The sequence below is a fragment of the Triticum aestivum genome, chromosome 2B, assembly GCF_018294505.1.
Source record: "Triticum aestivum cultivar Chinese Spring chromosome 2B, IWGSC CS RefSeq v2.1, whole genome shotgun sequence".
Taxonomy (NCBI): Eukaryota; Viridiplantae; Streptophyta; class Magnoliopsida; order Poales; family Poaceae; genus Triticum; species Triticum aestivum.
The window spans coordinates 740,384,847-740,410,801 of record NC_057798.1 but is presented as its reverse complement, the minus strand read 5'-3'; the positions used below and the strand labels follow the sequence as shown (position 1 = coordinate 740,410,801).

At 46.8% G+C, this 25,955-nt stretch overlaps 2 pseudogenes; both read left to right on the top strand.

Annotated features, from left to right (window-relative positions):
* The first annotated feature begins 16,194 nt into the window (after window positions 1-16,194).
* Window positions 16,195-19,815, top strand: LOC123042385 (wall-associated receptor kinase-like 8; annotated as a pseudogene).
* A 228-nt stretch (window positions 19,816-20,043) lies between these two features.
* On the top strand, window positions 20,044-24,582 carry LOC123039527 (putative wall-associated receptor kinase-like 11; annotated as a pseudogene).
* Window positions 24,583-25,955: the final 1,373 nt, after the last annotated feature.

Sequence of the window (25,955 nt, the reverse complement as noted above, 5' to 3'; positions counted from 1 at the left end):
ATTTTACTTATCTATCATATTCTCTTCCGGTTCACTCTTGTAGTTGGAATATTTTTTATATGACTAATATTATTCTTTTCATAATCCTTTTTTAGATGGTACAATCACAAATGCTCATATACACACACTACCCCTACGAGCACCTTCGAGATACTGAGCTGGCACAACATCTTAAGATCGATGAAGTCACTACGGGAATGTCTCCTCCCACTGAACGAACATTGCTAAAAAAGCCTGAAATAAATCCAGAAAATGCGGGCACCAGTGGCGTTCCATCATACGAAACCTAACCATCTAAGAGTTATGTCCGGTTTTCTTTCTTTTGATAATCCGTTAAACACTTCTCATTGTTGTATACTTCTTTATGTGTAATAATTTAAAGAAAATTTGTGGTTGAACTGGGATGTGGATACAGCCACTTACTTTGCACATGATCTCTGTGACATCTATCTATTGTATATTACAAAAAATACCTGATGTGCAACGAGTCAAGAAAAACAACTCACATGAAAATCTATTATGTATTAAAAGTACATGACGAGCAACCAGGAAAAGGAAACAATTGCATGAAAATTCCAAAGAAGAGCAAAAATCTGACCGTTTATTTGAGGGATAAAGTTTGTGACCATTAGATTTAAGATAATGAAAATTACCAACCTTTGCTACTAGATAAAACATATTCCCCCTAAAACACTAAACTAGTTTTGTTTTACCCGTCCATGCATAAAAGGCAAGTTGAATCTTTTGTCCTCCCTCATGGCACGAGCGCATCGTCGCCGTCATCGACGCCGCCAAGCAGGGCTGGAGCTAGTACAGAAGCATGAACCCCATGAAATCAGATCCTCACTAAATATTCTATGATATTGTTAATGTTCATTAATCCTGGGTTGATATCCCTCGCCCCACCTCCAATTGCACAGTTTTACTAGATCATTGGTGGTGCGCGTTGCCCCATCCGTGTATTTTCAAGTATAATGGTAGGAAATTTCATTAATATATGATGGCATTGAATATTGATGTTAAATACGAAATAAGTTGCTTAAACTTGCACAAAATTCAATGTTTCAAGAATTGAAATGCCGAGTTATCTAAGAATTCTTGTAGAGTAATACTCCCTCCATTCCAAAATATAGTGTATCCGCACTTCCCGAGGTCAAACTTTGACCATAAATTTAACCAACGAGACCGACTGCGACAGGAGAAAAAAATTATATAATTGAAAACTTCTTTTGAATACGAATTCACCGGTCTCGTTGGTTAAATTTATGGTCAAAGTTGAAGCACGGGAATAGAGGAAGCACTATATTTTGAAATGGAGGAAGTATCACTCTGTAATTCCTTGGAATCCATAAAGTTATAAGGGCGTACCTCGAAAGCAGAGCTTCGGAGCATCCTAGCCAGCTTTGTTGATTGAACATAGCTATAGAAGAAGCCAGGTGTCTATAGGCATCGAAATGAGATGCCTTCCCTCTGCTTGCCTCCAAGTAGGAAAAGATTAAACTGCAAATAGGAACAGGAAGCCTTCCATAGGATATCTTGTTGTATTGAAATGCAAATAAGAACCTCGGCATATCAGCATCATGCACCTGCAATATCACAACTAAAAATTAGCACACACATACACATGGATGGCCATCATCTCTGGCTAAGGTGAAGGTTTTCTAAGCAGAAAAGCAACACATGTTTACCTTTACTTTGATATAGCATTAACAGTAGCAAATTCAATAAAGTACTCATATAAGGCACTCAGAAGAATCTCAAGTAGATGTATTATGAGAAAAGGCTAAAATAATGAACAATTGTAGAACACAAACTGAATAAGGGATCAATGCATTATCACAACTAAAAATTTGCACACACATACTGTTAGAGTACGTAATGGGCCTAATGGCCCGTTAGTCTTAGGGTTAATTAGAGATAAGGGTCGCTTGCTTAAGGGTCCAGTAAGCCTTGCTTGGAAGTCAAGTAAACCTCTCTATATAAAGAGAGGAGATGTATCAATCTAATCAAGCAAGAATTAAGAAGGAAATCCCTTCCCTCTTGCCCGGCCGTGGGCAAAAAGACCCCCGGCCGGCCCTCTCACGCCCTCCTTCTAGCAGCGCCATAACAATTTGGTATCAGCTAGCTTCGGTTCGATCATGTCTTCACCGCCGCCAAGCCCGTTGACGGTGTCCTGGACTAGGGGGTACTCAACGCGTCGTCTCCCGATCAGTTGGATTGGGCCGAGGACCCCCATGGCCGTATACTCATGGGCCAGTCCGGACAGCTACCGCATACAAGGAAGAATCAACAAGGCTTGGCGATCAAGACAAGGACTCCTCCCCCACCGGCGTATTCGGCTAGGACTCTTATTATCCTAGGCCTCTGGTGCATTATATAAACCGGGGCCAGGCTAGTCGATAGACATATACAACAACAATCATACCATAGGCTAGCTTTTAGGGTTTAGCCTCATTGATCTCGTGGTAGATCCACTCTTGTAACACACATCATCAATATTAATCAAGCAGGACGTAGGGTTTTACCTCCATCAAGAGGGCCCGAACCTGGGTAAAACATCGTGTCCCTTGTCTCCTGTTACCATCCGCCTAGACGCACAGTTCAGGACCCCCTATCCGAGATCCGTCGGTTTTGACACCGACATTGGTGCTTTCATTGAGAGTTCCGTTGTGTGATCGGCTAAAGGATCAATGGCTCGACTGCAGGTCAACTGCGACGTCGGCTTCTTCGTCACCAGCTCGACTGGTCACCTTGGCTTGACCGAGGACTGCGTCCTACCTCCGATCGTCATGTTCGGATGAGGGCCTTCATCAACACCAACTCCGATCTCTATCAAGATCATGGAAGAGTCATCCATGGAGCTCAGGGGCTCAACGTCAACATTGCCCTCAGGCGACCGTGCTGTTTTTCTGGACATCAAACTTGTATCCGCCGCCACCGCCTCCTCGAGTGTCGCCTAAACGATTACTTCGGTGAAATTATGCGGAATTAAGTCTACAACAACTCTGCAAAAATTCCGTCAAGTTCCGATGAAGGAATCTCCGGTAATCTCCGATATACCGGAGCCCTGTTGAATCTGGACGAGAATCCGGACGAGTTTAGGGCGTGGTATCCAGCATCTATCTCGGATGTCCTTTGGAAGATCCAACCGTTGATTTGCTGCGGAATTACCATATCTACCACCTGCCAAAAATTCAGCTCGATCCGACCGTCCAAATTCCGGGAAACTTCCGATTAGTGCGTCACTTTTTGGATCTACTTTCTGCGCGAGAACGAATCCGACCCGAATTCATCTTCTTTATGAACGGGATCTCGGACATCCTTTTTGAAGGAAGTTTTCGTATGGGGTGTTATGTTTTATTCTCAAACACATCCCAGTAGTATTAAAAGTATTCTTGCAATACGAACTTCACCGTCGCGCCGGTGTCAAACCAGCCCGACAACATCACTCCACGGCGGCCGACCTGCGTTAGACACGTCGTTGCTTTGTTGAGCCGAGCTCAATTTCTTCGGATCATCATCTCGGCCAGCCGAACAATAGTTCAGCATCGCGAAGGATAAATCGTCACCAACATCGCCGCCCCACGGATTACACGGAGCGGGCACACCTGCATCGCCACACGGTCACTTCATCAAGCCGGCATCGACCACGTCACGACCTGCATCGCTGGACCGGGGGCTTCATCATCTCTTCATCAACCTACTCCAGAGACTTCGGCGTCGCTGGCCGACCAGCTCCGTCACGTTAGCTGGACCGAGGGCTTTGCCTCGGCGAGCCAACCTTTGTCAGCATCGCCATGCTGTTGCTTTATTGCCCATCGGGCGATAGGTGTGCAGATCGAGTCCCAATTTTGGGAATCACCTTTCTTCGGATTGCTACAACAAATAAGCCAGGTGCTATTAATCCTAATATGTTTTGCTTGTTAGGGTTCATTTTTCTCAATGAATTATTACTCTGGTTTGTCCGTCATATGTACGCAGGTCTATCAAATGATGGCCGCATGGTCGCATGGTGGTTCGGTCAGTTTCCGTACATAGTCCGGCGAACGCCGCATCCGGAACTCGAACCAACTTGTGAATTCAGGCCTTGCCATGCCTTTACCGCATCACGCCGCCGTCCTGCATCGACATTGACTTCGGCGCCAGGCCATATTTCTTTTATTACTCACTTTGCATAAATTATTTGTTATGCAACGAATTTTTTATTATTATTACTATTATCTCCGGTTTGCACTATTTTTTGTGCACAGGAAAATGATCCAGCCGGACTATATCCTTTGGCGTCACCTCGGCTGGACGGGGGGCTTCGTCAACACTTCATTACCCCATGCCGGGGACTTCGGCATCACCCTACCGTCCTGCATTGACCGTGCTATGTCACCACTTCGGAGTGCCGAGCTCTTTACTCCGCCACCTCGGGACCGGCTCGGGCATGGAACCTTGTCCCGCATCAAGCTCGGACCGCGTCATCAATACCAAACACATTAACCAGCTAAGTTGCCTTCATGCTCAAAGTTTTAAATTTTTAACTTGTGTTTGGCTCAGCCAAGCATTATACTTTTTTGGAAAAAAGTTGCTTGTAAAAATTTCCTTGTCCAAACTTTGTTTGTGACGCGCAAATTCAAATACCCCGTTTACTTGGGGGCTTCCTTCATGAAGCTTTTTCCTCTTGCATATGGTTATACTTGTACGACTTCGTTCCTTGTTCGTGTATTACGCCACAATATGCACCATATTGACTTAAGCGATTTGCAAGCTGGGTTGTCTGGCTCCTGTGCTTACCCCTACGTTTCTGATTGTTCGGCTAGGGAGTAAAGGGAGCACCTCTGCGATTGTCACGATCGGGTCAACCGAGCCGGATCTCAGACTGGGTGAAGTCGAAAGCTAGCGCTCTTATTGTTTTTAATCATGGTCGGCACACAACGGAACTCATGAGTACAAAAAATCTATTGCACAAGTCTCATAATAACAATGAGCACCAAAGAAAGGTATCGGTGGGGGTACTATTTTCTTCGAAGATGCTTCTTACTCTTCGCAGTAATATAGCATAAGTTCTCTGAGCGCGCTTTGTCTGTTACAGCCTTATGGCCTAATTGCCTGGTTATTGGAAACACCGTCGATATCCTCGATAGATGGAGTACATAACATTTTTCGGTCCTTGACCAAAGAGGGAGAAGCCGACGGTCGGTTAAGACGCGTTTAAAATTCGGTTGAACATAGATATGATATAAGTACTTCGATACATGCAATCATTCTTTTACCCAAGTCACTTGGGGGCTCTTAAATTTATATGAGCCGTTTTATGATAAGTGTTTTTCTTCTTAGTCGTTGCAAAGTTTTTATTATTATTTATCACTCCTTTTTTCGACACAAGTGTGCGGTCACTAGCCAGGGAGCCTAATTTCTCTCTCAAAGCCGCTACAGTTTAGTTTGCTAAACTGGCCTAGTAAGAAGTACTCCGCCTTAGGGATCGGAGGTTGAAGCCGTAGGCTGACCCGCTTGAAGTTTTGAGATAGGATGTGTCATGTTAAAGCACGGCAGAAGCATCTTTTTTTTCTAAAGTCCAATTTTCGGATTGGCACCGAACACTTGATCTAGTTCGGATATTAACCTTTTGAATAAGTTTTTTGGCTTTTCGAGCCCATGGCACTTTTAAACTATTTGTGTGTTTTCAGCACAAGTCTCGCAGTGCAACGCCGGACACCTTTAGAGATTCGGCAAAAACATTCTCGGATATTGCTATATATGCATCAGTTTCGAATTGTGTCTTCGGTCAATACTTGGGTTGCCCGGCTCCTGCGCTTGCCTCCTATGTTCCGCTTTGTTCGGCTAGGTGTGCAAAGGGAGAACCACTACGATTGTGCTTCCAGCTCACATGGTTAAGCACCTCAGTGGAGAAAGCCGAAAACTGACTGTCACAATAAGCGTAAACTGGTCGGCGATCCGATGACGGCGTTAAACGACGGGCCATTCATAACAATGGCCGAAGTGTTTACGGCTTGACCTCGACTGTCGCCGAACACTACCGGGGGCTATTAACTGGCCTCCCAAACTAAATCCTCGATATTTTGCTCTTACATTGGAGCTGAGGTTTCATGATCATGCTTAGCATGACAACCCAAAGAAAGGAACCGATAGCGGGACTATTTTTTTGGAAGACATTTCTTCTGTTAAACAGTAATATAACATGTCTCTTCGCGTACCTTTGTTTATAAAACCGTATGGCCAGATTGCCTTGTTTGTTGTAAATCTTTGCCCTCATAAAGGCTTTATAAAGTAGGACAAACACTCCTCGGCTATTGGCCGAGGAGGTGGAAGCCGATGGTCGGTCAACAAAGTTTTGTACAATGCGGATCCGAGCATTAATGACGTAAAGTACTTGGATACATAGAGTCATTACACATAATTTGTGATTTTACTATGGATATCGATCCTTAATTCGGCCTCCCGTGCCCGCATTAAGGCTCGGGGGCTACTGGGCTTCGGGCTTATTATTTACAAATATTAAAAGGGCACATCGATCCCCTGATCTGGTGTTGCCACCCGACCAATGTCTCGGGGGCTACTACATTGCCTCCTCTATGCAGAAAATTTTAAGTGCAATACAGTTTCTGAGGAGATTTTGATCCTCAGGTTGGTCGGCCGCACCCAACCTGAGTCTCGAGGACTGAGCGCGCCGCTTTTTGTGTCCCGGAGTATTCTGCCGGACTAGGACTTGATCCTCAGACCGATTTTCCAAATCAACCTGAGTCTCAGCAGCTACGGGGATCAAGGTCTTATGTCATCCTTCATGGGCATCTCGGGTTTTAGACCGATACCCACCTTGAGGGCTACTGGCTATGTATCTCGACAGAGAATAAATTGCACCAACAAAAAATATTGACAAAAATCGGCCCACATTCGGGGTGGTGCACCACCTCAGAAGCAGTCCGGCGTAAAGCTCGGGCGCTAGTGGCTGGCTCCATAGAGGGCACTTCCGGCATTAAGCTCGGCTAAACTCCTTCAAACTTCTTTGAACCAAGGTGATTTACGACACCTCGGATACAGTCCGGCGTTGGAGCTCGGATACATAGTCCGGCGTTGGAGCTCGGATACATAGTCCGGCGTTGGAGCTCGGATACCGTCCAGCGTTGGAGCTCGGATACATAGTCCGGCGTTAGAGCTGGGAAGCAGTCCGACATTGGTGCTCGGCTGCAAAAGATACCTCAAATGCAGTCCGGCGTTGGAGCTCGGACGCAAGAGGACGTTGCCGCCCGGGAACAACTTCAAACCCGAGGCATGGCATAAAAATAATAAGGCATTGATAAAGGCAGTAAACTTAAAGGGGCTCCTCGGATACCCAACATGTAAACTCGTCGAATGCATTTCGGCGATCCTCAAGATAGAAGATGAGAAGATTTGTTGAACCAGTTTTCAAGACCGGCAACCGAAGATGAAGAACAGTTCGGAAGAATCGAGGAGCGTCCCTAACTTGAAGACCGATTCAGGGGGCTACTGATGGTGTCCTCGACTAGGGGGTACTCAACGCGTCGTCTCCCGATCAGTTGGATTGGGCCGAGGACCCCCATGGCCGTATACTCATGGGCCAGTCCGGACAGCTGCCGCATACAAGGAAGAATCAACAAGGCTTGACGATCAAGACAAGGACTCCTCCCCCACCGGCGTATTCGGCTAGGACTCTTGTTATCCTAGGCCTCTGGTGCATTATATAAACCGGGGCCAGGCTAGTCGATAGACATATACAACAACAATCATACCATAGGCTAGCTTTTAGGGTTTAGCCTCCTTGATCTCGTGGTAGATCCACTCTTGTAACACACATCATCAATATTAATCAAAAAGGACATAGGGTTTTACCTCCATCAAGAGGGCCCGAACCTGGGTAAAACATCGTGTCCCTTGTCTCCTGTTACCATCCGCCTAGACGCACAGTTCGGGACCCCCTACCCGAGATCCGCCGGTTTTGACACCGACACCCGTCTCTTCCGCTGCCGGTCACCTCGTCACCTCCGGCGACCACCACGACCGTCGACTCGCTCTTGCCCGCGTCAGGATCCTCCATCGCGCCCGCCACCGCCGTCCTCACCCCGGAGGAGGTGTCCGGGGTGCTGCGGGACCTAACCCAGGCGGTCCAGGAGATCCACCTGTTCTTGGTCGGGTCCTACGGGCCGCACCCGACTGCACCGGCCATCTCGGCCCCTGCGCCACCGTCGCTGTCGTGGCAGCCGCCGTACCAGGCGGCCTTCGCCGCGCTCGCGGGGCCGCTGCAGCTGCCATCCATCGCCACCACCACCCAGCCCTGGCTGCAGTGGCAGTCGTCTCTCCTGGCGGCCTTCACCGCGCCCGACGCTCCACCGCAGCAGCCGCTGCCTCCGCCCGGTGCGACACCGCAGCAGCCACCGCTGGTCAGCTCCGCCGCCCAGTATGGGATGCCCTACGACAGGACTGCGACGACCTTGTTCCCATCAGCGCCGCCGCCATCCCAGGGCGTCCACATCCAGCAGATCAAGTCCCCGCCGTCACCGTCACCGCTTCCGTGTTGGATCGCTACCTGCCACGTGTCGGCGGCGGTGCGGCTGCAGGCTGCTGCGTGTGGCCTCCTAGCGCGTCGGCGTGTGCGGGGGATGCGTGGTCTGCAGCTGCCGCTCCTCCAAGTTGCCCTTCGCTGAGCAAAGTACCTCGATCTCGTCCGCTGCGTCGGGGATCTTGGACATGCGGTTTCCCCCACGGGCGGTGGGCATGCTGTTTTCCCCACGGGCAGTGTCCTCAAAGTCTGCGACATCAGCGGTTGGGGGGGGGGGGGGCGCACCCCTCCTCGTCATTCTCCATCGCAAGCCCTCCACTCTTCCCTGTGCGGTGCAGACCAACAGCCGTTCGGCAGGGAGAAGGCATGGTGTCACCGACAGGAGCGCACCGCGTAGCACCACTGCATTTCGTCACCGGCCGCCGCGAGGGCACCTCTGCTGGTCACTCTTGCGACCACTTCCCGGTGGCCATACACATGCACTCCTTTGGTCTATGTGGTGTCCATGGGATCCATGTGGCTGTACACGTGCACGTCCGACGTGCGGATGGTGTCTACTTTTTGTTAAGGGGTCCAAAATAAAGCGTCCCAGTCCATTTCAGGTTGAGAATAATAAAACAAGCTGAGATGTAAAAGGCTTGTTTTTAGGTGTTAGGTTTGTGTTGCATCGAGTCATGATTATAAGTTGGTTAGGCTGCAGCTCGAGGACAAGCTGCATGTCCAGGTGGGGTGTAGTGTTAGAGTACGTAATGGGCCTAATGGGCCTGTTAGTCTTAGGGTTAATTAGAGATAAGGGTCGCTTGCTTAGGGGTCAAGTAAGCCTTGCTTGGAAGTCAAGTAAACCTCTTTATATAAAGAGAGGAGATGTATCAATCTAATCAAGCAAGAATTAAAAAGGAAATCCCTTCCCTCTTGCCCGGCCGTGGGCAAAAAGACCCCCGACCGGCCCTCTCGCGCCCTCCTTCTAGCAGCGCCATAACACATACACATGGATGGCCGTCATCTCTGGCTAAGGTGAAGGTTTTCTAAGCAGAACAACAACACATGTTTCACCTTCATTTTGATAGCATTAACAGTAGCAAATTTAATAAAGTACTCATACAAGGCACTTAGAAGAATCTCAAGTAGATGTATCACGAGCAAGGCTAAAATAATGAATGATTGTAGAACACAAATTGAATAAGGGATCAATGCATTATTTATTTTTCAAATTCAGCCTTATGCATACATAGAAATTAAAAATTGATATCAACAACTAAAATGATACTTTATATCTTTTGCAGTACTTAGAACACCTCAATAATGAAAACATAGGAGGTAAACTAGAAGTTGAAAGCGGGATTACAACCCAAAATAGATGATGGTCGAATCAACAAAATACAAAATGAGGAACATCGTTAGCATGTCAGTTTTACCACATAATATGCTTCTTTTGCCCACCAATTAACCAATGCTAGTGACATTTTCATCTAACCAATAAAACAGTGAAGAACATCTATCACCTAACAAACACTATGATGGCCGTATGCATCGTTCTGATGCAGAGGCCGGGGAATCCCCCCTTTTCGAAAAAAAAACCTAGCAAACACTATAGTATATACAAATGCATGTTAATAGTAATAACGACCAGCAACCTGGTCACATATAATAGCAACCCTCCGGAGAGCAAATTATCCAATATTTGCATTGAAACATGTAAATGTACGTTGCCGATACAAACAAAGATTGAACCTGTAGAAGGCCGATGTGAAGTCCTCGTCGGTTCCACCAATAGAGGGCATACTTCTATTTATATTTTAAATGCATGTATTTCAAAAACTTTAATTTATTTACAAATTTAAAAACCAAGAATTTGAAAACCATGTTAACATAGTATAAAACTTTTGTTAGCAGAGTTTAAAAAATGTTGACAAGTTTTAAGAAAAATGTTCCTGCATTTAAAAAAATGTGTATACAATGTAAAAACAAATGTTTACGTGATGTAAAAAAATTATTTCGTGCCAATAAAAAATGTACGTGACATTTTAAAGATATATTCCAGCATTTAAAAAAATACAAATGTCCGTGCAGGTTAAATAATGTTTACTCCCTTTAAAAAATGTATGTTATATTTTACAAAAATATGCACATGTAAAAATATTTATACAGTATAAAACAATGTTCATGTAGTTTTAAAAGGATGTTTATTGCCATTAAAATATACAATGTTTATTTGCAAAATGTTTCCGTGTATTTGAAAAAGTGTTAAAAACATGTATTTAATAAAATTACACATCATGTATTTGAAAAATGTCCAACATGTATCAAAATAATGTTTCATGTGCTCTAAAAATGTACATTATGTACCGAGAAAAGATAGGCATGTTTTAAAAATGCCTGTTAAAACCAACAAAGAAATTTAAAAAAGCAGAGAAACGAAAGTAGTATAATGAAGAAAGAAATCAAAACCAAGGAGTACGAATGAAGAAAACCTACACGTAATAAGAAGGAAAAAGAAAAAAAAACGATGAAGAAAATTGAAGAAATCGAAGCATAGCGAACCTACAGCCACACGAGCGGCAGCTAGAGAATTGCTAGGCGATACATAGTTAACGTGGTTCAGTGACCCGCAAAAAAAAACGTGGTTCAGTCGGGAAAATTAACATGCTCTAACCATACGGCGCCTTCCTTTTCTTAAAAAACGAGTCAATTACACCACCGGTGCTATAACTTGGCACGAAAAATCACTTTAGTGCCAAAACTTGTGGCATACATTGAATTGGTACTACAACTTGGTTTTGACATGCATATACGGTGCAGATGGTGGTTGTATACGGACAAAGTGCCGACTTGACACGTCACATGGTGAGAGGCCCACTGTGTCAACGAGTTGATTTGGCGTGTGGCCTGTTATTTTGGGGAAAACCAATGAGAATTTTTTTCGGCATAAAAGGCCCTGATGCGCAGCGTAAATGACCAACTGCCTACCTAATGCAAAAGAATTACGCTGTCTATCCTTGGTCTACATTTCAATGGGATGGTGAACTGGAGACCATACGCCCCATTTTTCACTATCATTTTATTTAAGAAAGATCTATATTTCAATTATAATTGTGTTATAAATAAATATATAGAAAAAAATCTTAAAGCATATTAATGTAGTATATAAAAGTGTTCATCCTTTAAGAATTTTTTAAAGGATACAAAAGTGTTCATGCTTTAAGATATTTCTATATATTTAATAAATGCTTATAAAAGTTTAAAAGTGTTCACAGTTTTTAAAAAATACTCATGTAGTTATAAACGTGTTCATGCTTTAAGAAATATATATTCACATGATGTAAAAAAATACTCCCTCCGTCCCAAAATAAGTGATTCAACTTTGTACTAACTTTAGTACAAAAATGAGTCACTTATTTTGGGACGGAATGGAGGGACTAGTTGGTTTGGATTCGAACCAGCAGCATGTAGCCATCACGTGCGCGTGGCCACCACCCCACCCAACAGCTTTACTTTTCAGAAACTTACAAAATACATGTAAATTATAATATTGTATTATAAATTATATATATAATACATTATAAATCTATTCACGTATTATTTCATAATTTATCCATATAATAAAATTATAATTAAAAAATTATGCATGTAATAATTTTCATATTTAAAATTAAAGGTAATTATTTGTATATATATTTAAGTAAATGAATACATATTTAAAAGGTTCATGCTTTTAATAAAATAATTATGCAGTATATAAAAGTGTTCATTTTTAATTTAAAATTTATCATATCGATAACACACAATTATATACATATAATTTATAATTTACTTTAAAAAATTAGTGTAAAATGGGATGTAGGGTCTCCAGCCATCTTAAGGCCTATGCATTATGTATCCAGGTAAACAAAATGTTCTTCTCGGTACATATGTTAGGCACACGCCGCTCCATGCTGTAAGTCACCTGTTTGAATCCGAGCGGCCACCATTTTTGTAAATAATTTGTGGGTCGCGCATCAAGGACCTTTTCTGGAGAGAATTGTTTTTTGAGGGGTTTTCCACAAAATGACTGGCCACACGACCTATCTCTATCGTTCAGAGTTTGACAGCGGGTGCTGTGCCATGTGGCGCGCCTAGTCAGCATCATCTCCGTATACAAACGTGATTTGCATTGTATATGCACGCCAAAGCCAAGTTGTAGCACCAGTTATATGTATTCCACGAGTTTTGGCACTAAAGTGATTTTTCGCGTCAAGTTTGAGCACCAGCGGTGTAATTGACTCTTAAAAAACCCATACGGCGCCTTGTCGCTGGAGAGCACCGAAGAGGGAGAAAGAAAATGCAGCGCCGGCCGTCGGATTGGGGCCTGGTCGGCGGCATAGCGCCTGGCTACCGGCGGCAGCCCAGCGGGGTGAGGGTTGCTGGTACGCACGGATCCGGTGGCGCAGCTTCGCATGGATCCCTTTCGTGGGTCCATCAGAGTTCAGGTCGAGGATCTTGGTCGGGCAGGCGAGCTGTTTGATGAAATGCTCAAGTGAGCTCCGGCACCGCAGAGAGGAGTTTGATTCGAGGGCGTCTTGGCGGGGGCTGAGCAGCATTGAGGTAATTTCCTTTTACCGAGGTTTTCGAATTGCCACTGCCTGGTTGCCTGGAGACCTGAGGCGAGCGTGGTCAACCGGGCATCTCCTTGCCCTGGATGGCACGGTGCGAGATGGCGACTATGTGACCAGCTTATAGTCCACCGACATCACTGTAGGCATAGTACTGTACATAGGATCAGCATAGGACATGGACATGGGGTATCTATCTCCATGCCCTGGATGGCACGGTGCGACGACCAAGTGACCAGCATAGCGATCGATGCCCGCATAGTCCATGAGCATCACTATTGGCATAGACAAGTTGAACACGAGCTTCCATGTAAACCCGAAAATTGTCACATCACTGATTATGCCACACTCGTTTTCCCTTCCCTTCTTGCTACGGCAGAGTTTTCCTTATAGTAGCAAATAGATATGTTTGAGCTGAAGTTGAATAACGAAATACTGTTTTCGGTGCCGGACCAATAAAACCTGTGGGCACTGGAGACTTGAAGTCAACTTAGAAGACCAAAGTTTTTCTAGACAACTTATATAGGAGATCGATTACTAGTACGAGTATCACCATTGCCTAGCTAGTTCCCAAGCCAAGCCAACCTAAGGGCATCTCCAGCCGCGCCCCCAACAGGCCCTCCCCAGGCGATTTTGCCGCGCCGGCGCCGAAAAAAGGCCCCAGTCGCGCCCTCAGAAGCCCGTTTTTCGCCGGCTCGGGCCAAAACTGGTGCCGGCGGACCCAGCCCGAACCCGACGCCCTGGGGGACGCTTGGGGAGCCGGCGCAAGAGAAAAAAGCGCGTGGGCCCGCACTGGAGGCGACCCGAGGGCCTTTCCCGCCGTTTTCTTGACGCTTTTCTCGCTTCTCTCCCGCTCGCTTGGCTTTCTCCCGCCATTCTCCCCCTTTCTCCCGCCAAACCCCGCTCGCCTTCCGCCGCCATGCCGCCGAAGAAGTACTCCATGCCGCGCGCGGCGGCGACCGCGACTGGCGCCGTGACCCAACCGAAGCAGAGGAAGCCGAGGGCGCCGCCATCGAAGCCACCGGGCCTGTCGAACGCCGAGTGGAGGGTGGAAGTTCAGCGGCGAGAAGCAGTCACCGCCGACAGGCGGAACAGGGGCATAGCCAAGAAGGCCCGCGACAACGCGGCGCGCGCGGCGGCGTCTTCCTCGTCGGTCGAGGCGGGGATGAATCCACCCGTCGTCAGCCACGCCCATTACGTGCCCTGGGGACAACAAGGCGCCGGATCTCCATGGGGTTCATCGTCGCCCGGCTATGCCGACGGCGACGCGCACGGAGGGTTCAACCCAAACGTGACCTTCCCCCATGGTCACCCCGCGACGCGCACGCCCTCGCCCGCCTTCGTCGGCGTGCAGTACCCTCCATACAACTACTCGCCGCCCGCCGCCTACGCGACCACACCGACGCCCCATGTCTACCGTGGTCCTCTACCCTTCTCGCACCTCGGCGACGCCGACGACACGGGAGCCGACATGGACGACATCATCGTGACAGGATCGGCCGCGGCCCCTCGTCTCCCGGGTTCGCCACCCAGGACGAGGTAGTGGACCTCAGCGGCGACATGGAAGCCGAGCTCGGCTACGTCTACGGCAACGACGTGCAGGAACCCGAGGAGGAGGAGGAGGACGAGGAGGAGGAGGAGGAGGAGGAGGAGCCGGCTCCTGTTCCGACGAAGGGGCGCCAGAAAAAGAAGCGGGCGGCTAGGTCGGGCGAACCGCGCATCAAGTGGACGTCCAAGGAGGAGGAATGCCTCTCCGAAAGCGTGGAAAGTCGTCTGCCTCGACCCGACCACCGGCGCGAACCAGAGCTTGGAGACGTACTGGGACCGCATCAAGGCCGAGTTCGACGAACGGAAGCTCGTCGACCCCTACTTCAAAGGCGTCTACATGCAGCGCGGGTCCAAGGCGATGGCGAACCATTTGGGGCGTATCCAGTTGGCGTGCAACAAATGGCATGGAATCGTCGAGGAGGTCGCGGCTCGCCCGGAGAGCGGCGCCAGCGTTGAGGATCAGGTACGCATGCCGTTCGTCCGCACATCTTCGTCCCCTACGCCCGCCGTTCGCCAACTGTTCGTCCGCCCGCGCAGCTGCTGCGTATGTTCGCCATGTACCGGGGTGACAACCAAGACGCCGACTTCAAGCACCTCCACGTCTACAAGCGCATTGACAAGTGCGAGAAGTGGGCGGAAGTCCGGCGTGCCCTCGACAAGGCCAAGGAGACATACAAGCCGGACGCGACGACTCCGGGCGCGTCGGAGGGGCGGCCGGACGGCCACAAATTGGCCAAGAAGGGGAAAAACGCCGACGCGGCAGCCGCGCGAGTGCAGGAGTCCATCGAACATTGCCTCGCCGACGCCCAGGCCCGGGCCGTCCTACGCGAAGAGAAGACCGAGGCGCGGTGATTGGCGCTAATGAAGAACAACGCCATCAAGCTCGACCTGCTCCGGACGAACGTCGCCGCGAAGAAGAGGAACACCGATATGGCTTTCCTGATGGGCGGGGCGGACATGCTCCAGAGCAACGACGAGAAGCTCAAGGCGTGGTACCTGGTGCAGCGCGGCCTCATCCTGAACGAGCTGCCGACGGCAACGCCGACGACGCCCACGGCCGCACGGACGCCAATCCCGAGCGAAGCCTCTACATCGCCGCCCAGTAGTGTCGAAGCCGCGCCGACGCAGCCCAACACCGAAGCAGCTCCGACACCGCCGAGCTCGCGCACGCCCACTCCGCCAACACCTGGGACCAACCCCGCCGAGTGAACCGACCCCGCCGAGGCGGCGGCACTCTGTTTTTTTGCAACGCCAGACTACGCCCGATCGCCGGATTTGCGGCGTCTTTTGAGAGCGAAAACGACCAAGTTTGAATTTACCGCATCCTGGGACCGGCGCGTGGGGGCGTGACTAGGAGCTAGCTCGCCCCCAAGCGCCGAACTAGCGCCGGCACGCCCCCAGGATGCTCTATTTAGACGCCCTGGGGGACCGAACGGCTAAAGATGCCCTAACAGCAACAGCATGTGCGCTCATGCAACTTCCGGTAAGCCTGTATCTCGCACGCCACAAGCAAAGTTCGTCGTGCCAGCGCTGATGGCCCTTCAGCTCATCGTGGCAACAGTGGCCGCTGTCCCACTAGCCTTGCCTGGCTGCCCGGAGGCCTGCGGCAGGGTCATCGTCCCCTACCCTTTCGGCTTCCGGCAAGGCTGCTTCTACGCGGGCTTCAACCTCACCTGCAACGAGACGGGCCATCAGCCGAAGCTGTTCTTGCATGACGACGTGGAAGTGGACGCCATCTCCCTGGCGGATGGCACGGTGCATGTCCAGAGCAAGACCGTACACGCTGCGTGGTCCGACCCTATCAGAAACGGCACACGGACGCCATCTCTCATATACTCCAACGGCTCGTGGTTCGGTGGCCTTACGGGTACCGGTGGGCAGCAGCTCGCGGTGTCATCGGAGCACAACGTATTCGTGGTCATCGGATGCAACTTTATCGGCTACCTCGTTGCCCCAGACCCTTTTTGCAGCGCTCCGAGGCACGTCAGCGCCTGTGCCGCGCTGTGCGACGCTAGCTCTCCGGGCACCGAACCTGAGGAGTACACGTCGTGTTCGGGCGTCGGCTGCTGCCGGACGATCTTCAAGGGTGATTTGGACAATATGGAGGCGGCGGCCGTGTACCAGGTGATGTTCAAGCATTTGGTGCACGATACGGAGGCCGTGTACCCAGCGTGGTACACACCGTCGGAGTCGGTGGCCGCGTTCATAGTCGATCACGAGTGGTTCAACGGGAATGCAGGGGTGATGCTTAATAACACCTTCGGTTCTTATGACCATTGGGGAAGTCTAAGCCCCGTAGCCGTACCCACCGTATTAATTTGGTGGATGGAACAAGAGCGTGACCGTGATATAGTGTTCTATGATCCTAATATCTCTCGCCGGAGATGCCTAAGTTTGAACAGCGTCGTTACCTATGTTACTGGATTTGCAATAAGGTGCAGTTGCTTGGACGGATACGAAGGCAATCCTTACATGCGTGACGGATGCCAAGGTACCGCTACACACTCACCTCCCCCTATTTTCCATCCAGTGGCTGACATTTCTTACTGTATCTAATATCTATATTTGTGTGGGAGAGTATAAATTAAAACTCATGAGTTTGGGCTCTGAGGGTAAGCAAATCTCATGATAATTACTAATGGCCACTAAAAGGCAAATCAATCCTAGAATCACTTCTGAGAGAAAAGGGAAGGGTTCACAGCTTCTATTTTTGTGGGGGTTAAATTAGAACATGTGAATTAATAGATAAGAATAATGTATAAAGTAAAGTTTATTTTAGCCATAAAGTTCCCTTGTAACACAAGAAGATCACATTAACCAGTTCAGTCACCATGTAGTAAATGTGGTCTGCTATGTCAAATTCGAAAAATGAGGCAGTTCAATCACTTTAGCAATTTGGAATTGCAAAGATAATTGCGTGTTCTAGAAAGGGCTAAGACTGTCTCCCCTATGAAATTTCATCTTCACGACATAACATGCTATCCTGCTAAAAAAATTCCTTCACGTTTCAGTTATTCTGCCCTGCAACTTTAGTCACTACGGTTTATTGGTAGTCGTTTCGAGGTTCCTTGCTTGGAATCTTGGAAAGGACTTTGAATTCAACTCGAGGAGGGGGCGCAGCCAACCAGTAAGAACCTATATACACTATGTTAGCCAAAACAAAACAATACTAGATTCAACTACTATCCTCTACTCTGATACTAGATTCGAGGATACGAGGGCAACCCCTTACATCACTGATGGGTGCCAAGGTATGTTATTTGTAGATTCTGCTGGGTTCTAGTTTACGTAGTTGCGGTAGTTATAACGTTACGAGAGAACATGCGTGTGTGCTATCTTAGTTTTTTCCATTCGATTTACAAACTCCCCCTGTTTCCAACAGTGTTTTTTTCCCTTCAGATATCGACGAGTGCCTACAGCCAGTTGTTTATCCCTGCCATGGGACCTGCATCAATATGCCAGGGACATACCGATGCTCAGCAAAGAAAAGAATCATCAACTTACCTGGTACAGAAAACACACTCAATAAGGCTTTTGTTGGTGACAATTACAAAGAGAAAAGTCCATATTTTGTTCTTTAACTATTGTGAGTTTAGTTTTTTGCCCCTTAACTAATATACAGATAAGTTCTACAAGAAACTTAAATTTTAAATACTACTGCCGCTAGGACCTAATTGCTTAAACCTTCAGTTTACAGTTAATTATTTCTAATGCTAATTGCTAACCCAAAGCATCAGTAGGGTCGTAGATCAGTCAGACATGGATAACAAAAAGAAATAAAAGAATGACTATAAAGTACTTCCAATATGAATGGTCTAGTAGATATTTATATACCAAGAAAACCTTTTTTATGGTATAGTTGAGTAGTCTGAAACAGATTTAATGCAGTAGCTTGATTTCTTGAAGTGAACAAAACATATACTGCTCTATCATTCTTACGTTTGCTTTCTGCAGGTCTAATTACCATAATAGCAATTGCTGCTGGTTTTGGCCTACTGTTTTCAGTCCTAGGTGTTGGCCAAGTCACAAAAAAACTCAAGAAACGAAGAGCCAAGAAGTTCAAACAGAAGTTCTTCAAGAAAAACCATGGATTGCTTCTGCAACAGTTAATCTCTTCTAACAAAGATATAGCCGAAAAGATGAAAATTTTCAGCATAGAAGAGCTAGAGCAAGCAACCAACAAGTTTGACCATAATCGGATCCTTGGCTGCGGTGGGCATGGCACAGTGTATAAGGGCATCTTATCTGATCAACGTGTTGTGGCCATCAAGAAGGCCAAAATTGTAGTTCAAAGGGAAATCGACCAGTTCATAAATGAGGTTGTCATACTTTCACAGACAAACCATAGGAATGTGGTAAAGCTCTTTGGCTGCTGCCTCGAGACAGAAGTTCCTCTACTAGTCTATGAGTTCATACCTAATGGAACTCTATCGTATCATTCATGGCCAAAGTGAGAACCCTTTGTCATGGAAAGATAGATTGAGAATTGCATTGGAAACTGCAAGGGCAATTGCATATCTACACTCTTCTGCTTCCATATCTGTATACCATAGAGATATCAAATGCGCAAATATACTGCTTACTGACACCTTAACATCAAAAGTATCAGATTTTGGAGCTTCAAGGTCAATTGCAATTGATGAGACTGGAATTCTAACAGCTGTCCAAGGAACCTATGGTTACCTTGATCCTGAATATTACTACACTAGTCGGCTCACGGAGAAAAGCGATGTTTACAGCTTTGGTGTCATCCTAGCAGAGTTACTGACAAGGGTGACACCAGTTTTTTCTTCTCTTTCCTCAGAAGTCACAGGCCTAGCATCACATTTTGTGTCACTTATAAGAGACAGTCGATTCTTGGATATTGTAGATACACAAATTGTTGAGGAGGGAGGGGCTGAAGATGCCGAGGTAGTTGCAAGACTCGCGGAAACATGCTTAAATTTAAAAGGTGAAGAAAGGCCTACAATGAGGCAAGTGGAGACAACACTTGAAGATGTGTAGAACTCAAGGGTCCATCTCAATTCTGAGATTACAAGAGTGAACCAAAATGCTATAAATGATCAGTCATACAAAGGAAGCAAATGTGGCCATGGAACTAGATTGTACAGCTTGGAAAAGGAATTCATCCAGTCATCTGAAATTCCAAGATGATTCTACCTACACGGTCAAGTGTTGCGGTTACTATTATTAGTTTGGGTGCCATACTACAAGCCATATGTCAAATATAACTATGTATGTATTTCCTATGCTAATGGGTCATGTAGAACCATGTGAAAGTAAAAAAAAAAGTAACCCAGCTACAATTTCTACAGTTAACATCTTGTTCGTAACACCGAAGTTCAAAAGTTTGCGATAACTCGTTTTGACGGAAAACCATGGATGTACTTTTTTTTTGAGGGGAACATATTTCTAGTGGATGCCATCTCCCTAGCGGATGGCACTGTGGCGTGCGTGTCCAGAGCAAGATCGTGGTCGCCGTGCGGCCCGGCCCTATGAGAAATGGCACACGGACACCATCTCTCATCAACTCCAACGGCTCGTGGGTACTGGCGGGCTGCAGCTCGCTCTGTCGTCCAAGCACAACGCATTCATGGCCATCGGATGCAACTTCATCAGCTACCTCGTTGCCCCTGACCCTTTTGGCTACGCTCCCAATCACGTCAGCGCCTGCGCCGCCCTGTGCGATGGTTGTCAGTGCCCCGAGGAGTACACCTCGTGCTCGGGCGTTCAAGGATTTGATCGACACGGAGGCCATGTACCAGGTGATGTTCAAGGCTTTGGACGATACGGAGGTCGTTTACCGAGCGTTGGAGTCGGTGGCTGCGTTCATAGTCGATAATGAGTGGTTCAATGGGAAATGGGAATGCGGGGGTGATGCTTAATAACACCTTCGATGCTGACCATCAGGGAAGTCTAAGCACCGTACCCACCGTATTAATTTGATGGCTGGAACAAGATTGCGACCATGATGTGGTGTTTTATGATCCTGATATCTCACTGGAGATGCGTAAGTTTGAACAGCATCGTTACCTACGTTAATGGATACGCAATAAGGGGCAGTTGCTTGGATGGATACGAAGGCAATCCTTACATGGGCGGATGCCAAGGTATCACTGCTATACCACTCATCTCCCCCAATTTTCCATCCAGTGGCTTGACAGTTCTTGCTGTATCTAATATCCAGGTGCACGCTTCTGGAGAGTGTCCGTTGTTGCGTGAGCTGATGCCGGGAGTCACCATCTACGGAGTATGCTGCTTCGAACTGATGTTCTCTGAGTCCCCTAGTGCGGTGGCGGTCCCGGAGATGCCGCATACTGCAACCACGGGGGTGGTCAAAGTGACAAAAGGCGACTTGCCGGAGGCACAGATCTTGCAAAGGTTGAATGAGCTAGCTCTATGGAACTTTCATTGGGAACTTATTAGACTCGAAACTAACATGTATAAGGTGGACTTTCCATCAACAGAGGACCTGAAGAAGCTCCTGAGGTTTGGTATGTGTAGGGTGCCTGGCACAGAGTGTATTCTTGAGTTTGATGAGTGGAAGCAAGTTGAGCCAAAGGGTACACCATTACCTTAGGTTTGGTTACGCTTCTTGAGGGCACTGCCTAAGCCTCTGAATGATGTTCGGGTCACGACAAGCCTTGGGACACTCGTTGGGAAGACTGAGCGGATGGATATGCCGCTTACTTGAGCACATGGGGTGGCGAGGCTGCTCGTGAGTGTAGTGGATATCGAGTTTATACCGAATGTGGTAAGATGGATGCATGCGGGCATGATCTACAACCTGGAAATTGAACTAGAGGATTTTGATTTGTTCACGGAGGCCTTGGCTGCCGGACGATCTTCAAGGGTGATTTGGACAATATGGAGGCGGCCGCCATGTCCCAGGTGATGTTCAAGCATTTGGTGCACGATACGGAGGCCGTGTACCCAGCGTGGTACACACCGTCGGAGTCGGTGGCCGCGTTCATAGTCGATCACGAGTGGTTCAACGGGAATGCAGGGGTGATGCTTAATAACACCTTCGGTTCTTATGACCATTGGGGAAGTCTAAGCCCCGTAGCCGTACCCACCGTATTAATTTGGTGGATGGAACAAGAGCGTGACCGTGATATAGTGTTCTATGATCCTAATATCTCTCGCCGGAGATGCCTAAGTTTGAACAGCGTCGTTACCTATGTTACTGGATTTGCAATAAGGTGCAGTTGCTTGGACGGATACGAAGGCAATCCTTACATGCGTGACGGATGCCAAGGTACCGCTACACACTCACCTCCCCCTATTTTCCATCCAGTGGCTGACATTTCTTACTGTATCTAATATCTATATTTGTGTGGGAGAGTATAAATTAAAACTCATGAGTTTGGGCTCTGAGGGTAAGCAAATCTCATGATAATTACTAATGGCCACTAAAAGGCAAATCAATCCTAGAATCACTTCTGAGAGAAAAGGGAAGGGTTCACAGCTTCTATTTTTGTGGGGGTTAAATTAGAACATGTGAATTAATAGATAAGAATAATGTATAAAGTAAAGTTTATTTTAGCCATAAAGTTCCCTTGTAACACAAGAAGATCACATTAACCAGTTCAGTCACCATGTAGTAAATGTGGTCTGCTATGTCAAATTCGAAAAATGAGGCAGTTCAATCACTTTAGCAATTTGGAATTGCAAAGATAATTGCGTGTTCTAGAAAGGGCTAAGACTGTCTCCCCTATGAAATTTCATCTTCACGACATAACATGCTATCCTGCTAAAAAAATTCCTTCATGTTTCAGTTATTCTGCCCTGCAACTTTAGTCACTACGGTTTATTGGTAGTCGTTTCGAGGTTCCTTGCTTGGAATCTTGGAACGGACTTTGAATTCAACTCGAGGAGGGGGCGCAGCCAACCAGTAAGAACATATGTACACTATGTTAGCCAAAACAAAACAATACTAGATTCAACTACTATCCTCTACTCTGATACTAGATTCGAGGATACGAGGGCAACCCCTTACATCACTGATGGGTGCCAAGGTATGTTATTTGTAGATTCTGCTGGGTTCTAGTTTACGTAGTTGCGGTAGTTATAACGTTACGAGAGAACATGCGTGTGTGCTATCTTAGTTTTTTCCATTCGATTTACAAACTCCCCCTGTTTCCAACAGTGTTTTTTTCCCTTCAGATATCGACGAGTGCCTACAGCCAGTTGTTTATCCCTGCCATGGGACCTGCATCAATATGCCAGGGACATACCGATGCCCAGCAAAGAAAAGAATCATCAACTTACCTGGTACAGAAAACACACTCAATAAGGCTTTTGTTGGTGACAATTACAAAGAGAAAAGTCCATATTTTGTTCTTTAACTATTGTGAGTTTAGTTTTTTGCCCCTTAACTAATATACAGATAAGTTCTACAAGAAACTTAAATTTTAAATACTACTGCCGCTAGGACCTAATTGCTTAAACCTTCAGTTTAGAGTTAATTATTTCTAATGCTAATTGCTAACCCAAAGCATCAGTAGGGTCGTAGATCAGTCAGACATGGATAACAAAAAGAAATAAAAGAATGACTATAAAGTACTTCCAATATGAATGGTCTAGTAGATATTTATATACCAAGAAAACCTTTTTTATGGTATAGTTGAGTAGTCTGAAACAGATTTAATGCAGTAGCTTGATTTCTTGAAGTGAACAAAACATATACTGCTCTATCATTCTTACGTTTGCTTTCTGCAGGTCTAATTACCATAATAGCAATTGCTGCTGGTTTTGGCCTACTTTTTTCAGTCCTAGGTGTTGGCCAAGTCACAAAAAAACTCAAGAAACGAAGAGCCAAGAAGTTCAAACAGAAGTTCTTCAAGAAAAACCATGGATTGCTTCTGCAACAGTTAATCTCTTCTAACAAAGATATAGCCGAAAAGATGAAAATTTTCAGCATAGAAGAGCTAGATCAAGCAACCAACAAGTTTGACCATAATCGGATCCTTGGCTGCGGTGGGCATGGCACAGTGTATAAGGGCATCTTATCTGATCAACGTGTTGTGGCCATCAAGAAGGCCAAAATTGTAGTTCAAAGGGAAATCGACCAGTTCATAAATGAGGTTGTCATACTTTCACAGACAAACCATAGGAATGTGGTGAAGCTCTTTGGCTGCTGCCTCGAGACAGAAGTTCCTCTACTAGTCTATGAGTTCATACCTAATGGAACTCTATCATATCATCCATGGCCAAAGTGAGAACCCTTTGTCATGGAAAGATAGATTGAGAATTGCATTGGAAACTGCAAGGGCAATTGCATATCTACACTCTTCTGCTTCCATATCTGTATACCATAGAGATATCAAATGCGCAAATATACTGCTTACTGACACCTTAACATCAAAAGTATCAGATTTTGGAGCTTCAAGGTCAATTGCAATTGATGAGACTGGAATACTAACAGCTGTCCAAGGAACCTATGGTTACCTTGATCCTGAATATTACTACACTAGTCGGCTCACGGAGAAAAGCGATGTTTACAGCTTTGGTGTCATCCTAGCAGAGTTACTGACAAGGGTGACACCAGTTTTTTCTTCTCTTTCCTCAGAAGTCACAGGCCTAGCATCACATTTTGTGTCACTTATAAGAGACAGTCGATTCTTGGATATTGTAGATACACAAATTGTTGAGGAGGGAGGGGCTGAAGATGCCGAGGTAGTTGCAAGACTCGCGGAAACATGCTTAAATTTAAAAGGTGAAGAAAGGCCTACAATGAGGCAAGTGGAGACAACACTTGAAGATGTGCAGAACTCAAGGGTCCATCTCAATTCTGAGATTACAAGAGTGAACCAGAATGCTATAAATGATCAGTCATACAAAGGAAGCAAATGTGGCCATGGAACTAGATTGTACAGCTTGGAAAAGGAATTCATCCAGTCATCTGAAATTCCAAGATGATTCTACCTACACGGTCAAGTGTTGCGGTTACTATTATTAGTTTGGGTGCCATACTACAAGCCATATGTCAAATATAACTATGTATGTATTTCCTATGCTAATGGGTCATGTAGAACCATGTGAAAGTAAAAAAAAAGTAACCCAGCTACAGTTTCTACAGTTAACATCTTGTTCGTAACACCGAAGTTCAAAAGTTTGCGATAACTCGTTTTGACGGAAAACCATGGATGTACTTTTTTTTTGAGGGGAACATATTTCTAGTGGATGCCATCTCCCTAGCGGATGGCACTGTGGCGTGCGTGTCCAGAGCAAGATCGTGGTCGCCGTGCGGCCCGGCCCTATGAGAAATGGCACACGGACACTATCTCTCATCAACTCCAACGGCTCGTGGGTACTGGCGGGCTGCAGCTCGCTCTGTCGTCCAAGCACAACGCATTCATGGCCATCGGATGCAACTTCATCAGCTACCTCGTTGCCACTGACCCTTTTGGCTACGCTCCCAATCACGTCAGCGCCTGCGCCGCCCTGTGCGATGGTTGTCAATGCCCCAAGGAGTACACCTCGTGCTCGGGCGTTCAAGGATTTGATCGACATGGAGGCCATGTACCAGGTGATGTTCAAGGCTTTGGACGATACGGAGGTCGTTTACCGAGCGTTGGAGTCGGTGGCTGCGTTCATAGTCGATAATGAGTGGTTCAATGGGAAATGGGAATGCGGGGGTGATGCTTAATAACACATTCGATGCTGACCATCAGGGAAGTCTAAGCACCGTACCCACCATATTAATTTGATGGCTGGAACAAGATTGCGACCATGATGTGGTGTTTTATGATCCTGATATCTCGCTGGAGATGCGTAAGTTTGAACAGCATCGTTACCTACGTTAATGGATATGCAATAAGGGGCAGTTGCTTGGATGGATACGAAGGCAATCCTTACATGGGCGGATGCCAAGGTATCACTGCTATACCACTAATCTCCCCCAATTTTCCATCCAGTGGCTTGACAGTTCTTGCTGTATCTAATATCCAGGTGCACGCTTCTGGAGAGTGTCCGTTGTTGCGTGAGCTGATGCCGGGAGTCACCATCTACGGAGTATGCTGCTTCAAACTGATGTTCTTTGAGTCCCCTAGTGCGGTGGCGGTCCCGCAGATGCCGCATACTGCGACCACGGGGGTGGTCAAAGTGACAAAAGGCGACTTGCCGGAGGCACAGATCTTGCAAAGGTTGAATGAGCTAGCTCTATGGAACTTTCATTGGGAACTTATTAGACTCGAAACTAACATGTATAAGGTGGACTTTCCATCAACAGAGGACCTGAAGAAGCTCCTGAGGTTTGGTATGTGTAGGGTGCCTGGCACAGAGTGTATTCT